The sequence below is a fragment of the Amblyomma americanum genome, chromosome 6, assembly GCF_052857255.1.
Source record: "Amblyomma americanum isolate KBUSLIRL-KWMA chromosome 6, ASM5285725v1, whole genome shotgun sequence".
NCBI classification, from domain to species: Eukaryota; Metazoa; Arthropoda; class Arachnida; order Ixodida; family Ixodidae; genus Amblyomma; species Amblyomma americanum.
Window position 1 is genome coordinate 118,306,248 of NC_135502.1, and position 17,523 is coordinate 118,323,770.

The following is a 17,523-nucleotide window of genomic DNA, read 5'->3' on the forward strand; positions in this document are numbered from 1 at the left end:
AAGTGTTCTTTCCTACGCGCTTTTTAATGTCACAATAGCTGGCCTTCCCGATTCATTGAAAAAAAATGCAGGCAAGTGCGGATGTCAATATATGTTGACGACATCTGTATTTAAATTACTGGCTACCAACACAAGCGATTAGCCTTGATAGCTGGATAGGCTCCACTTTTGGCACAAGCTTACATTCAAGGTGCGGGATTGTCTCTATCAGTGGAAAAATCCGGCTTTTTTCTGTTTAAAGGTGTAGGAAGATGTCAACGCGGTTTAAGATAGACCTCGGTGGCTGTTGCATCTGTCAGTTCCACCACACGCGTTCCCTAGGCGTCATTGTTGACTCCCGTCTACAGTGGCGAAAAGCTGTGGACGCGATTGTTTCATCTATATCTTCGCGTCTTAATGTGATCCCTAGAATTACACGTGAGCAATCCGGAAACCATCCCTTTTCAATACTCAAACTTCACGAAGCGCTGGTGGTCAGTCGCATAATGTATCAATTACCTTTAATTTTCCCCTCGGCATCACAGCTTGAACGTCTCGAAGTTGTCCACAGAAGGGGCCTAAGAAGAGCTATTGGAGTTCCTCAGGCGGCTGCGAATAAGGCAGAACTTCATGAGTCTCTCCCGAAACCTCTTAGCCTTGTCGCTTCTCAGAGGCTACTAATGCATCTTGGCCGCTGTTGTGCTCGCGCTCCCTTCCTGCTGTTGAGTTCGGCGAATTTGGACATGTGGAGGATTCCCTGAAAACCACCGCGAAGGTGAATGAGCCCTCTTGAAGAAACGTGGCTGCAGGAATGTCGGAAGCAGCGACGACAATGGCGTCCCAACGTGTTCGAACATGCCATCGGGTCGACGAACGGAGTGTTGTCCTCTTCAACCACGCTGGGGTTGAACAATTGCCCGAGAGCTGCGCCTTGGACAGAGGTTCAACGTTCCGGTCATCAGACGACGAAGTACAAGATCAGTGTTGTTCTCTTCAGTCACGCTGGGGCTGAACAATTGCCCGAGAGCTGCCCCTTCGACAGAAGTTCCACGTTCCGGTCATCAGACGACGAAGTACAAGATCTTTTAACCCCTGCTGGGAGACAGCCCGCATTCCTGTGTCACGCAGGCGCCTTCCTGTTCCACATGGGCGCATTCCGGACCCACGTGCGCGCCCACCTGGAGGCCGTGTGGACGACGTGACTAGGTCCTGTTCCCTTTCCATCTACCGAGCTGCGAGAGAACATCAGTACCGCACTGCCGTGGGTGGTACCATCAGTGCCATCGTTTGAATGGACATCATTATTCGAACTGTATTCCCCAGCTAGGGATCTGGGGAATAAGAAGAGTATTTAACGAGCTGCTGGTTTGGTACCAAAAAGAGAGCCCCCTCTTGAGAGATACCCTTTGCTGGGAAAAACTCCCGACTGCTAAGAAGCTCCCTTTACTGAGAGGCACTCTCAGCTGCCCTTACTTGTACATTTACAAATAGTCTTTGTATAAAGTTTTCCAAGTTTTCTTCCTCCGATCGTCCTTGTCTCTTCTCCGGCCCAGCCAATCTACCTGAATGAATCCCAACAACAGGATGGCAGCTGTGGGACGTCCACGTGAAGTTACCGGCTCCAAAGGACCTCGGCAGATACGGGACTGACGGGCGTCAGCTATACCTTGGCAGGGTGAGTGCCCAATGTTTTCCATTCATTTCGCCAGACCGTACTAGCACAGGCAGATGCTAGGTGCGAATTCCTGATGTTTGGGAAATTGATTTAGGGAAACTGTTTTGTCCACATCAAGCTAGGGCTCTTGTTTTAGTGGGCTTGCTAACGCATGGTGGAACTCACGATGGAGAAGTTAAATGTGCAGGAGCTGCTCGAAATTTGCCAGGAGCTGGGGATTTCGCTACGTTCTGCGAAAAGCTAAACGTTGTTTCCGCTCTTCATCCGTTTCTTCCGCACGCTGACGCTTCTTAGCTGCAGCACATCATTGCAGCTTCACCATATACACATCATCCGACATACCGTGAAGGATCCGCTGGGACGACTGCGACGCGTGGAGGATTCGCTGGGACGATCGCGACGAGCCGAGTTGAGGGGGCCGCTTTTCCACAGCTGGCATGACGTCACGTACAGCGAGCGCCCCTCGCGGCAGCGGCGCGCAGCTGCAGCATGGAGGATTCGCTGGGACGATCGCGACGAGCCGAGTTGGGGCCCCGCTTTTCCACAGCTGGTATGACGTCACACATAGGTCACGCTAAAGGTCAATGGTGGATTCTCCGGGACGACGGCCAAGAGCGGAAACCTCGAGCAGTATTGCTTTCGCAATATAAGAAGAGCTTCGGTTGGCTCAAGAAAGACGGGAGTTGTTCGAGCAGAAAGGAAAAGAAGAGCTTCGGTTGGCTCAAGAAAGACGGGTGTCGTTCGAGCAGAAAGAAAAAGAGCTTCGGTTGGCTCAAGAGTGACGGGAGGTCTGTGAGGCAGAGGAAAAAGCGAGAGAGCATGCTCGAAAAATGAAAGAGCTTGAAATTGCGTCGAACGGAGGAAAAATGGCGCGTACGTCTTAGCCCTGTAGCTTCGGTAGAGGAGCAAGAGAGGCAGAGATTGCAGGATCTCGTCTCACCATACCGCGTGGGAGGCGATATTGCACTCTTTTTAGTAAATTTCGAACGTGCATGCGGGAAGGTGCACATGGACAAGAGCGCTTGGTCGGAGAAGTTACGTCCTCTCCTTCCGTGCGAGGCGGCCGAAGTGGTGGCTCGCCTCACACGGGAAGAGTGTGATGACTACGAGAAGGTAAAGAGCGCACTGCTTAGAAAGTACCGGCTCTCTGCTGAAGCCTTTAGGCAGCGATTCAGGCAGGCAAAGAAATTCGGAGAGTCGCATACTGACTTCGCGTACCGGCCTAAAGTCAACCTAAACGAGGGGCTTAAGACCGCTGAGGTGCACGGATGTGATGACAAGGTACTGGAGTGCATCGCACTAGAGCAGTACTATAGCGCGATTCCAAAATATCTGAGAATATGGCTGCAAGATAGGCTAACAGATATAGACCTAGACAAAGCGCCACAGCTCGCAGACGAGTACTACGTTCGCCGAAACCTCCAAAGCAAGGCATGGTACGATAAAAGGTTAAGAAAGGGAGAAACCTATTTAAAGAAAATCCCCGACCGAAGGGTGCCACCAGCACGCCGGGATCACCGAGCAGAGGATGCGGGACCAAAGGCAGGAGGTAGCGAAAAAAAGGCTGAGTCACCCAAATCTGCCGACTCGCCGAAACAGCAGGCACCTGGAGCTCGCGTGTTTGAAGCGCGAACGCCCATTAGCTGCTATAATTACAACAAGGAGGGTCACATCTCATTGAACTGCAAACAGCAAAAGATGGCGTTCGCGTGCATGCGAGAGTCGGAGGAAAACCTTAAATTGCTGGAGCCATACATGCGGGACGTGGTGATAAATGGCAAGAAATTCAGAGCACTGCGAGATTAAGCGGCTAGCATGGATATTGCTCACCCGTCCTGTGTTTCCTCCACGGACTACACCGGCGAATGCGCCTGGATTAAGCAGGTCGCCGAAGAACAGAGTGCATGCTTGCCTATAGCGAAGGTGACTCTAGAGGGGACTTTTGACAGGCTAGACACAGAAGCGGCAGTTAGCGCAAACTTGCCGACACACTTGCCCTACCTGTTTTCGAACAAATCCAAGCAGCTGGAAGATAAAGGTCTCCTTTTCACCTCAGGCTTGGCTTGCATGGCGCTAACACGTTCTCGAGCGCGAGAGCTCGCAAAGAAACTCAACTGCGCTCCGATAAATGAGCAGGCACCGAACCATTTTCCCGACCAGCCGGGGGATCCTAGCAGGTAAACTAATCCGTCTAAACAACATGAGCATGGCCATGAAGGTGTTCCCGAACCAGCAGTAGCTCATGAAATCCAAGGAACTGCCGATTCCGTTGAAAATGGGGCAACAGGAACCAACGCGAAAGGTTCGACATTAACGCCTGCTTCGACTTGTTGGGAGGAGTTTACTAAGGTTGATAGGAAATCACTCATTGCAGAGCAGAAAAGCGAACCATCGGTAAGAGCTCTAAGCAATAATATGAGAGAGGGAGTCGCCAGAAAGAACATCAGCTTTCATGAAAAATCAGGCCTTCAGTACCGGAAATACTGCGACTCAAAGGGACGCGCATATGAGCAACTGCTGGTGCCTGAGAAGTACCGGCGGCAGCTTCTAGAGCTCGCACACGGAAATGCATGGGCGGGCCACCTGGGCATAAAGAAAACAAAAGCTAGATTAGCCCTCGAATATTACTGGCCTGGCTGCTCGAAAGATGGGGAAGAGCTTGTTAGATCTTGCGACACCTGCCAGTGGGTCGGCAAGGTGACGGATAAATGGAAAGCGCCCATGACACTAGTTCCCATAATTAGAGCCCATTCAGCGTCTTGTAATAGATACTGTCGGCCCGCTGCCAGCGCCCAACTCTGGTTGTCGCTACATTCTGACCTCACTGTGCGTGGTAACCAAATTTCCCGAGGCCATTCCCTTGAAGGAGCTAAGTTCCGCATGTGTTGCAGACGCCCTTTTGTCAATTTTCTCTCGCGCGGGGTTCCCTGCAGAGATACAAAGCGATAACGAGAGCGTGTTTACAAGCCGCTTGAATGGTGTGGAATTAAAATAATCCGCAGTTCCATTCACCACCCTCAGTCAAATCCAGTCGAGCGCATGCACTCAACACTAAAGCGGATACTTACATCTCTGTGTTTTGAGCATAAGGGAGATTGGGAAGGCTGCATTCCAGCTGCACTCTTTGCAATGAGATCCGTCCCCCACGAAAGCACAGGATTTAGCCCCGCTGAACTAGTCTACGGGCGTGACTTGAGGACCCCGTTGCGCATGCTGAGGGAGTCATGGGAGGGTTATGGACAGGATCCCTGTGTAGTGGAATACGTTCTAAAGCTACTGGAAAGACTTGCGAAAACCAGAGGCCTCGTGGAAGCTAATGTCAGAGCAGCGCAGTCGCTGTCTAAAGTGTACTACGACAAATCTGCACGCAAGAGCACCTTTCAGTCTGCCGACCAGGTGATATTGCTGCGTCCGTCAAACAGGAACAAGCTTGAGGTGCAATGGAAAGGGCCAGCTAAGGTGGTGTCCAAGCTTTCGGACACCAACTATGAGGTTAAATTTAAGAATAAAAACAATCAGATAATCCACATTAATTTGATGAAGCCTTATGTACAGCGTCAGGCCATGGTTAACATGGCGCTGAACATGCCAGAGAAAGATATCTCAGACATGCCTTATGTCCCTCATGAGGACGAGCAAGCAGCGAATGAGCTGCTAAATTCAATCGACAGAGAGCCACGTTTGACGGAAAGTCAACGAGGAGACATGAAAAACGTCGTCCGCGACTTTGAGGCGGTGTTTTCAAACAAGCCAGGAAAAACAACCCTCATCGAACACGACATTCAGCTGTCCAGCGAGCAGCCGATCAGGAGCAAACCGTACCGTGTCTCTCCAAGAAAAAAGGAAATCATTGAGATGGAGATCGGCCGTATGTGCGAACTTGGCGTCATAGTGCCCTGCGAAAGTGACTATACGTCACCAATCATTATTGTAGATGTTTCAGGCAAGGATCCGAGACCTTGCATGGACTACCAGAGATTGAATTCAATCACAGTGGACCAGAACTACCCCATTCCGAACATCGAGGAGAGGGTTGAAACAGTCGCTAAATCAGAATATATATCCACACTGGATTTAGGTCGTGGTTACTGGCAGGTGCCACTCACTGAGCGTGCCAGCAAGTACGCAGCATTCGTGTCCTCCGCGGGCACGTTTCGCCCTGTAATGTTGAGCTTCGGCTTGAAAAATGCTCCGTACTGTTTTTCAAAGCTAATGGACCAAGTGTTTCGGGGACTTGCAGATTTCGCTCTCCCTTGCCTTGACGATGTGGCCGTTTTCTCTGCGTTGGACGAGGCCAACGCCGACCTGCAGATCTTAAAGTGGCTGCCGTGGTGCAGTACCGTCGCCCAATCACAAAATCGGAACTCAGGGCTTTCCTTGGCCTATCAGGCTATTATCAACATTATGTAAAGGACTACTCTGATTTAGCCAGCCCCCTGACCGACGCGCTGGGAAAAAGTGAGCCTAACAATCTTTTTTGGGACCAAAAGAAAGAGAAGGCATTTCAGAGTCTGAAAACGGCCTTAAGCGAGCGCCCAATACTGGCAGCGCCAGATTTCTCGAAACCCTTTATCATTCAATGTGATGCCAGCGACCGCGGGTTAGGCGCTATTCTTTGCCAGGAAAGCGATGGTAGGCACACACGGCCTGTGCTTTTCTTGAGCCGCAAGCTCAGCCCGCGGGAAGAGGCGTATAGCACGTCTGAAAAAGAATGCGCATGCCTCGTTTGGGCGATAGACAAACTGGCATGCTACGTCTCGGGGTCCCGTTTCACAGTAGAAACGAACCATTGCCCTTTGACTTGGCTGCACAATATGTCGCCTAAAAATGGTCGCCTACTGAGGTGTAGCCTGGCACTCCAGCACCACGGCTTCGAGGTTCGCTACAAGAAAGGCAAACTCCACACAAATTCCGACGGGCTAAGCCGAGCCTTTTAGCTGGTAAAGATTTTACCAAAGGGAGATGTCCCCCAAACTGTAGTTTTAGAGATTTATTTCATATTCTCTTCCTAATATAGAGCGCATATCTCCCACTTTCTTTGCAGTAATGTTGTTCATAATCAGGTAACATACCTAGGAGTACGTTTTCCTTCTTTCGGCCAAGGATAAATTAGAGCGAGTGGTGTAACATGCCTTGACTCTGAGGTATTGGGGCGGGCAAAATTGAACGCCACGTCGACCAAAACCAGTCAGCTATTCCCGTATCGCGCGCCCTCTACGCACCAACTTGATTTCATTTAGCGAATTTTTTCCCTTCCAAGTGCACCCCGAACGGGAGCACACGCCTTGAACAGGTGCCATGTCTAAACCCCTCGTCGGGAGACACCTTGGGTTCATTCAGGCAAAACATTTGATCTCTTCAAGTTTTAGTTGAAGTTTTTTGCAAAGTGCAGTTTTGGCCCTGAGTTTTGGTCTGGCGGTATGAGTGTGGTTTGAGGGCACGTGCTTTTGTCAGGTGCGGTTTGGCGTCTGTCATCACTTTTGGCTAGCATTGCAGAGAATTTCCCAAAACGGCCATCTGACGAGGGGAAGCAATGCCGAGCTTCGGCACTGAAGGTCATCCGAAGACTTCCAGAGAGCATCTGGTTCCTGGCACGCCCAGTCAGCCGAGCTACGTACGAGCAGTTCATCTTCCGGGCGCAATATCTGGCGGCGGGGGTGCTGTTGTGCTCGCACTCCCTTCCTCCAGTTGAGTTCGGCAAATTTGGACATGGGGAGGATTCCCTGAACTGCTGTTGTGCTCGCGCTCCCTCCCTGCTGTTCAGTTCGGCGTATTTGGACATGGGGAGGATTCCCTGAAAACCGCCGCGAAGGTGAATGAGCCCTCTGGAAGAAGCATGGCTGCAGGAATGTCGGAAACAGCGACGACAATGGCGTCCCCACGTGATCGAACATGCCATCGGGTCGACGAACGGAGTCTTGTCCTCTTCAACCACGCTGGGGTTGAACAATTGCCCGAGAGCTGCGCCTTCGACAGAGGTTCCACGTTCCGGTCATCAGACGACGAAGTACAAGATCTTTTAACCCCTGCTGGGAGACAGACCGCATTCCTGTGTCACGCAGGCGCCTTCCGGTTCCACATGGGCGCAGTCCGGACCCACGTGCGCGCCCACCTGGAGGCCGAGTGGACGACAACGTGACCGGGTCCTGTTCCCTTTCCGTCGACCGAGCTGCGAGAGAACATCAGTACCGCACTGCCGTGAGTGGTACCATCAGTGCCATCGTTTGATTGGACATCTTTCTTCGAAATGTATTCCCCAGCTAGAAATCTGGGGAATACGAAAAGTATTTAACGAGCTGCTGGCTTGGTACGAAAAAGAGAGAGCCCCTCTTGAGAGGTACTCTTTGCTGGGAGAGACTCCCGACTGCTAAGAAGCTCCTTTTACTGAGAGGCACTTTCAGTTGCCCTTACATGTACATTATGTAAATAGTCTTTGTATAAAGTTTTCCAAGTTTTTCCTCCGATCGTCCTCGTCTCTTCTACGGTCCAGCCACACTACCTGAATCCCAGCACCGCCTAGGAGAGACGGTAGCTGGGCGATCCCATCTCCAGCGGCTCTGTAAGAGATATGAGTCTAATGCCTACTTGGCACTTAATACTCTTAGTACTTTAGGCCTTAATGTCCGAAGGTAAAGGAAACGCTTGAAACCCCCTTGGTCTTTCCCGACCCTCGACTGTAAGGTCACAATGCCCCATGTGAGCGCAAAGCGCAGCTCTCCTTTGGCGTTCGCTCGTACTTGAACATTTGGAAACAGAGTATGCCCGCCATATTCAAATTTTCACGGATGGTTCTGTGGACAAGGTGAAACAAGATAGCGCAGCGGTTTTTTATAATCCTTCTTTGGACTGTAAGTGGTCTGTACGCTTTACTGCTTTCGTATCCTCCACAACGGCCGAAAGTGTTGCTATTGAGGCGGCTTTACGTTAATTAGGGTCTTGCCCGGCTCAACCTGTTGTCATCCTAACTGATTCAAAATCTGTCCTTCAGAGGTTAGAGCGCGGATTCCCTACTGATGCCTTGTCTATAAGCTCTCTGCACTTGGTGCAGAATCTGCACATCTGAGGCTTTACTCAGTATTTCGAATGGGTGCCCTCTCACATAGGAGTCAACTGCAATGAGGTGGCAGACAATCTTTCCCATAAAGCTCTGTCAAGGAATCCATCAAAAAAGTACCTCAAGATGAAAAAAGTCTTTGCAGGAAAACGGTGCTCGATCATTTCAGTACCCTGTGCAGTGCGCCCCACATGCCATGCGACTTAGAAGATCCCAGGGGACTCTACTGCATCGAATTCGCACGACCTCTGCTCGCACTCCTGCCTGGATGCACAAGACGGGCATAGCATCGTCTTCGCTATGTTCTTTATGTGGTGTGTGCAGTGATTTTGAACATTATATTATGCACTGCCCAGAGTACAACCCGGACAGGTATGTGATGTTCGCTTTCTTCAAGAAGACAGGAACCCTTCACAGTACACTTCAGGGCATTGTCTATCCGACTGGAAACCAGACATGCAGAAAGGAGGCTGCACGCCTTCTTTTAACATTTGTGCAGGACACTGATCTTGTTTCTAAATAGTGACAGCAGGAACGGGCTATGGCCTATTGTGGTTGAATGTGTGCGTAGATGGTGTCTTCTGGAGTGGACTACGTTATACTGTGAGTGAATGTGTGTATGGATTGTGGCACTACAATGGCCTATGTTCTATTGTGACTGAATATGTGCATAGATGGTGACTTTTGGAGTGGACAGTGAAGTTGACTGTGTGAAGTGATTGCGTGCATAGGTGGCGACTGCGGGAGAAGGATGTGTGCTATTATAACAGACTGTGCGCATAGCGGGGTAGATGCGACAGGTGTTAGGACATTATTAACATAGAAGGGACGCTACGGTGGAGCAATTGCCAGCAGAATAAGCAAGGCTAATCCCATCGGTAGCATTCAACACCTCAACTAAACTCAACTCGTGGGACACTTGAGCTCCACCTCGATGGTATGACGCGATAGCGTTAATGTGTCCCTTCAGCTGCCTGGCGTTTTCTTTCCATATCACTTTACATAGACGGACATGTTCTTTATTTATATTTTACATATTTTTTGTTTGCGTATTTCTATTTTATATCTGTTTTTTCTTTGCCACAATACACGCATGGTCTCCCTGTAACCAAATCAAACGAACTTGCCTCAGTGACCTTGTGGTAGTGTATCTGACTCGCAACCCAAGGGTCATGAGACTTATTCCCAAGCAATTTCCCAGACTTTCTATCTAGAGTAATTATTTACGCTGCGTGTGACGCAACATGTAACGCCACGATCCTCTCCACCAGTCGGGATTTTCCGCACACACGGGCGACGACGCTCACGCAGGGTTCTCCGCTGAATGGAGCCCTTAACGCTTTTGCGTTAAAAAATTCGCATTGACTTAGCTCGGCTATGCCAGAATATACGTAGCTAAAGGTACGTTTCCCTGGCTCAGCTTGTTGTGGTCACTGTATGTTTAGCGATGAGAGACATTGGTCTCAATCTCGGAGGCTATGCACCGTTTAATACGCTCGGCAGTCTGCCATCTACGTTGGGCAAGCCTTTCCTATCTCTGTTCGGACCTCTCCGCTGTTCTATTCGCCTTCTTGCTCTCATTCTCTCTTTGTTGAGTAGCCAAGTGCCAGGCGACAACCCCAGGATCGGAACAGTTAATCTTTTCTTGTCTATACCGTCGTTTCGCAGCAGCTCGACTCTCCTTCTCTGCATCCATGTCAGACGTTGTCATGCAGCCGCAGCCGCTCATTACATCTCCGCCTTTTATACGCAATGCTGCGCATGCGACGCGCGGTTCGGGTGATAGAGCGGCGTGCGGAGATGTAGCGCGCGGAGCACCTGTGGGGTCTCTCAGATTACCATGGTATCGGCGCATGCGCAAAATTGCACATCCGCGTGACGTCACATGAATACCGTCGACGGTGGAGCGGGCGCACGGCCGCGGCGATAGCGAAGCGCACGCCGCACCTGCTGCTCCTCGCCGGTTGCCACGGTAATGGCGCATGCGCACAACATGCCTCTCCCGGCCACCGCGAAATGCTCGACTGGTAGATAGATAGAGAGGAGGAGAGAAATGCAGGGGGGATGTTAACCAGAAAGGGGTTCCGGTTGGCTACTCTGCACTGGGGAAGAGGAATTGGGGGACTAAAAGGAGGAAGAGAGAAGGGGAAAATGCATAACACACACACAGGCACAACGCTGTCACAATATGTCACTCAATCCAGTCGGTCTCAAGTAGGCAAAGAGTGCCTTGTATGCCTTGAGGGCAGTCGACTGCTGTGGCCACGTACCGAGGATCTTTTGCTCTGTTAATGGGCGAGGATCGAGGCGGTCCAGGGCACAACACAGTGTATGTCTTGCACTCGCAAATGCAGGGCACTCACAGAGATGAGCGATGGTCTCCTCACAACCACAGCTTTCACAGGCAGGACTGTCAGCCATTCCCATCCGGAAAGCATAGTGCTTGGTAAAAGCAGCACCGATCCATAAACGGCATAACAATGTTGCTTCGCGACGTGCTAAGTTACGTGGAAGACGAAGGCGCAGTCCAGGGTCCAGTGCCTTGAGGCGGAGGTTGCAAAACTCTCCCGCGTTCCACGCTGAAAGTGTGATCTCCAGCGCCAAAGGGCGAAGCCCACACGCAGCGTCAGGTCTTGATATTGGGATCCTCACTGGAAGTCGTTGTGAGCCGAACGCGTAGCCGCATCGGCCTGGTGATTACCATTAATACCACAGTGTCCAGGCACCCATTGAAAAATGATGTCATGACCTTTGGATACGGTGCCGTGGTACAGTAGACGGATCTCAGCAACAAGTTGTTCCTGCGACCCGCGGCGTAGCGCAGCTTGCAGGGCTTGAAGGGCTGCTATAGAGTCGGTGAAAACCGTCCAGTCATTTGGAGGTTCTTGACTGATGAACTCTACCGCAACCAGTAAGGCTGCGAGTTCCGCGCCAGTTGAAGATGTTGGATAGGTCGTCTCCACTTTCATGAAGGTGGATCTGGCCGGTATCACCACCGACCCCGCAGAACTGGTCGAGTGAACTGATCCATCTGTGTAAACATGTATGCGATGACTGTGGTAAGAATGCAGGTGATTCAATGTCAGTTGTTTGAGAGCGGGTAGTGATACACCAGCTTTCTTTGTAATGCCAGGAATATAGAGGTCAACCCGAGGTTCATGCAGACTCCATAAGAGTGAGCACGGTCTTGACGCAGAGGTGAACTCCGATGGAAGATATGCGCGATGGGCTTCAATGACTTTGGCGAATGCAGTACGCGGCTTAATTATTGAGAGTGTTGCGAGGTGATGACAGGGAACCCGTGTGAGGTGCCGAATAAGTGTTCTGATGGCCTCAACAGCAATATATGTAGTAACAGGAGGTTCCCGGCTAACAAGAACAGTTGCTGCTGTTGATGCACATTTAGGCAGTCCAAGGCAGATGCGGAGAGCTTGCGCTTGCACACTTTGAAGAGTCTTGATATTTGTCTTTCTAATGGAACTGAATATCGGAAGACTGTACCGCATGTAGCCCAGAAATGGGGAACGGTACAGTTGCAGAATCGAGCACACTGATGCGCCCCAGGACTTTCCCCCGAGGAAGGAGAGGACGTGGACAATCGCAATTAGTCTCTTTCTCATGTCGTAGATATGTGGACTCCACGAGAGGTACCTGTCGATGACAAGACCTAGGAACTTGTGGCTTCTCTCATAGGGAACGGCTTCGCCATTGATGAGAATGGTGTAACGTGACATTATTTTGCGTGTGAACGCCACAAGAGAGCACTTTTCAGTCGAAATGTCCAGGCCCTGCAAGCGAAGACTAGATGTCAATATCGGTGCCGCCTTTAGAAGTCTTGCACGAACTTCAGGACGGGTCACCCCTGATGCCCAAATACAGATATCATCTGCATATACAGAGATCTGAGCAGATTGTGGCAATACGTCGACCAGGCCGATGAGAGCAAGGTTGAAGAGAACTGGGCTCAACACTCCACCCTGAGGGACTCCGCGCGAATTTCGTTGTAAGGACGTTCGTCCGTCCGCAGTCAAGACAAAAAACGACCTCTCTGATAAATAGCTGCGTATCCAGCTGAACGTGCGGCCTCCGATCTCAGCAGCTTCCATTGCCTCCAAAATGGCCTGATGCGTTACGTTCTCGTACGCGCCCTTGATATCTAAAAACAATGCCACGGTCAATCTTTTCAAACTTTTGCTTTGTTGCACCGACGTTACAAGGTCAACCACGTTGTCGATAGAAGAGCGGCCCCATCGGAAACCAGACATTAAGGTTGGATAAATCTGATATCGCTCCAAGTACCATTTCACGCGTGTGAGCAGCATTCTCTCCATGACTTTGCCGACGCAGCTGGCGAGTACAATTGGACGGTATGATGAATGGTCGAGCGGTGATTTCCCCGGTTTAAGAACTGGAACCAGACGACTGGTCTTCCAATCATGAGGAACTATGCCAGCAGTTCATGACTTGTTATAATTGTCCAAAAGAGCCCGTCGAGCTCAGCATCAAGTTCTTCTATGAAGAATAGTACATCCATTCGAGAATCCCGTGAGGGTGGAACATTGTTGCAGTGCAGCGTTGCGCCTGGATTCGGAGGGCCTGTTATTCTTGCGCAGAAATCTTCGGCTACCTCAACCACACTGCGCCTTTGGTGGAGAGCTACGGATTTGAACGAGTAGCGCTGTTGAGGGCACATGCGAAGACCCCGAATTACACTCCAAACGCGCAAAAAAGGCTTCCGTGGGTCAAGTGTTTGGCAAAATGTCTTCCAGCGTTGTGTTTGCAGTGCCTGAATTCTGCGCTGAATTTTCTTCTGTATGCGCCTAGCATCTCTTAGATCTAGGCGCGACTTTGTGCGTCGGTATCGGCGCTCTGCCCTGCGCCGTTGTGATCACAGTCGCTGAAATTCGAAGTCAAAATAGGTGTAGTTAGCGACAGAGTTAAAGGGGCAGGTGGCGTGTTCCATGGCCTCCTTACTTTTTTGTTCAAGACCGGTAGAGAAGCCCTTTATGCAAGCAGCCTCCATAAGTAATTTAAAAACTGTCCAATCAATGCGCTGCCTACACGTGACTGGGGAAAATGTGGAATGGCCGGTAATAATCAGATAAGTTGGGATATGGTCGCTGCCATGGGTTTCTGCATCCGAAAACCACCGGACGCTGTTGGTAAGGCACTGTGAAACGAAAGTAAAGTCCAAGCCGCTGCTATAAGTCACCCCTCGAATATAGGTCGGGCTTCCGTCATTAAGGCACTGGAGGTCAATGTCAGAGGCGAAGGACACAAGCTGTCTTCCCCTAACGTCCATCCTAACGCCTCCCCACATGGTGTGATGAGCATTGAAGTCACCCATAATGACCAACGGAGCAGGTGTAGCTGCCATCAAACCACTCAACCTTCTGGCGTCGAAACGACTTGATGGCGCCAAGTACACCGCCAGTACCGTAAACATCAGGTCTCGGCTCTTCACTGTCAGGCAAACGTACTGATTGTCTTCGTTCAGAGGAAATAAATGTTGCACATATGTAAGTTCACGTCGAATGTAGACGATGACTTTGCTAGATCTGTTGCGCGTGGGTGATGCAAATGCCTCGTAAACGGATATTCCGCAAATATGCCGGGGTCTTCGGCTCACAAATCACAAGAATGGGGAAGTGATTCTCGTTGACGTAGTGCCGTAAATCGGAAATCCGGGACTGGAGTCCACGAGCATTCCATTGGAAAATGAAAGCTTGCTTGACTTTCTTTTGAAAAGGCAGGTCCGAAGGAGCCATGATGCCTTCTACTGTACAGCCGCAAGAGCTGCATGTAGCGCGTCCGGCACTTGAAGTGCGCTATTTGCTGCTGGCGTGCGTAGGCTGGGAAGCAGAGCACGCATGGCATTCATTAGTGGCGTTAGCATTGCAATCACTTGCATATCTGGGCCATGGCCTTGATCGTGCCTGTTGCTGGATCAGTCGTAGGCGCTGCACACTGTCCTGAGTGCGCCAACATCCCTGACACAGTAGGCGTAGAAGGATTTGGCAGTGGTGGCCAAGTTGCATCTGAGGCAGCAGGTCCAGACTCACCAAGCGCCGGGCTCCCTTGATTTGGTACGGTTTTTGGTGGAGGCGGACAAGCTGCTGTTGCGTTTGGGGCATTCTTCTCAAATGTGACTGCTTTCTTTGACGACCTTCGGTGGCGTCGTTCGCGCCGCTGCAGAATAAGGGGGCGTACACTGTTGTTGCCGAGTTTGGCGATTGCGGTTAAACTCTCTAGTGCACTTCCCTCCACCACATCAATGCAATGACTTTTTTGAACGGGTTTATTCTGACATCTTTAATGCCTTCCGGTACAAGGCTCTCCAGATAAATAGAGATGGCTTGCCTGTTCAGGAGGTTCAAGTTGTCCGTTGGGTTCAACGGCACAAACAAGGCTGTATGCGCCGAGGAACTTAGCGCCGTGATGATCGTTGGCGTTCTTGATGAGGACACCGTTGACGTGCTCGATGAGGACGATTCGGCTTGTCTACGCAGTCTGCGCTTGGCCTTCTTGCCAACTACCGGTATGAAACCGTCGTCGGCCGAGGACGAGGAGTCTTCACTTGGCACCGAGTACACAACAGTGCCCTGGCTGCTCGAGTCACTCTGGCGGTGCAGGCGCTTCCTCTGGTCGGCTGCTGCCGACCCACCGCGTTCCAATAGAGTCACAGTAGCCTCCACTTCCATCGCCGTGGCAAAAAGGGAGCGGCGCCCCCTGATTATAGCACAAATTACCAAAAAACTGCAGAGACGTGAATACAGTGTTCTGATACAGCTCTACAGGTAGCCCCAGTGTAACTGTCGCTACAAAAATCCTCAGGCGTTTCTGCACACTGAGCGATGTAGCTGGTGCATTCACTAAACGTGCAGCCCGAGCAGAGGCTCAGAGCCACCGATACCAGGATCCAGTGTGCCCGTCACGCTCCTTTGTAGCTTGTACCACTGCTCGACGACCTCCCGAACACACATGCTTAGTCCTCGTATTTTAGTATCTCTCCTTGGTCCAACACCTCGAACACATCTGCTGCTTCTCAGTTCATAAGCTTGCGCCATGACTTTGGGGACTCGGGGCACGCTGCGAGTGCGCGGCCGCGTTGGACGTGCAGCGCATCGGCAGCGCCTACTCCAGGCAGGAGCCGCGGAAATATTGCTGTGACTCCCGAACTAATGTGCTCATTACATTCGTGAACTCATACGTCATCTGGAGACATCATTCTTATCCAGGTGGGCCCAATTTTCGCCAATTTACGAGTGTTTCTTCATCTGCTATGTGGACGCGGAGCTGAGCCTAACGGCTCCGGCTCCCCGGACGCTGGAAGTAGAGGACGCTCGGCACTCCTGTGGCAACAGAGCCACGGAAATTCTTCACGGATACGATCCTACGCTCTATAGTGGGAAATATCTCTGCAAGTCACCTTGCGGCCCCAGCGGAAGCACTTTCACCCTCGCAAGAGGCCACGTTCCAAGTTATGCAGCGACGCTGTGGCCAACAAAGCAGGGGTGGGACCACTGCTACAGGCTACACACGTAACTCCCTGAGAGGGGAGAATCCTGCTTTCTCCACCAAGACTCCCACGAACAAACAGAAGACACCGGCATGCTCGTGGGTGCCCAAGCCGCCTGTGCGCATGCAACCCAGGGACTGTGTCGTAGTGGTGAAGCCTACAACGACGGTCTCTCAAAACAGCTTTCCATGCCGATTAGATGCGCGCTGCCCTCACTAATCACGCTCGGCCAAATCAACTGAACGCCCTAACTATCTCCCCTAGTTGGGAACAGAACCTGGTGGTGTGTGGCACGCAAGAAGAAGAGGCGGTCCGACGCCTGCTCACAGACTTTCAGCTCCCCTCCGGTCAGGGCCTCATTACCATGCGTGGACGTGGACATGGAAAACTGACTGGTGATGTATGTCATGGGGTTATCACTGTGCACAACCGTGAAACTAGCCAATCACTTCTACCCAAAATCCAGTGGCGCGATGGTGAACTCGTAGCAATCCGCAAGCTGGAAACCATCAACGTAGGCATGCTCAATTTTGGGAGCTCCACTGCCCCACGTTTCGTGCACTACAACTGCGAGGTTGCCCCAGTTCGTGAGTACAAACGTACAATCCCAGCCTGCTACCGGAGTGGTGAACAGGGCCATCGAGTCGACATCTGTCCTGCTCCAGTACGTGATGCTATGGCCTATGCGGCCAAAATGTCAGCGCCACTGAAGAGCGAATGGCACCACACGACTGCAAACCAACCTGCCTTGTTTGCGGGGGTAGCCACCTCACCAGCTCTTGTGAATGTCCGAAAACTTCATTCAACCGGCGGGCCCCACCACCAAGACGCTCGAACAAGGCGGCGAGCACGCCACCCGGCGGGGTCAATCAAGACACGCAACGAGGGGATCGCGACAACACTTCCACGCAAGACTACGAGAGACGCCAGCAGCTGGCGTCATCACAACCCAAGAAGGCTGCGTCATCCAGCGGCGGCACCGGGAACCCAGCGTCCGAACCACGTCAGTAAAAAGGCGTCGTCGATCGCGTTTCCCAGTGGGAGCCAAAACAATCACAGGTGGGCAGTTGGGAAGGTGAGTGCCTACCAGTCCTCCCCGTCCTCTCCCCCATCTCCCATTTCAACTAACTCCCCTTCGCCCCTCGAAGCTGAACATAAGCGAGAGCTTGCTCTTCTCCGGCCACAGAATGAGAATCTCAAAGCCAGACTTAACGCTATGACCACTCAAAATTCTTCCCCTACACCCTCCCTTACGGAGGACGACGATAACATAAATGAACGGGTACCCCCCCCCCC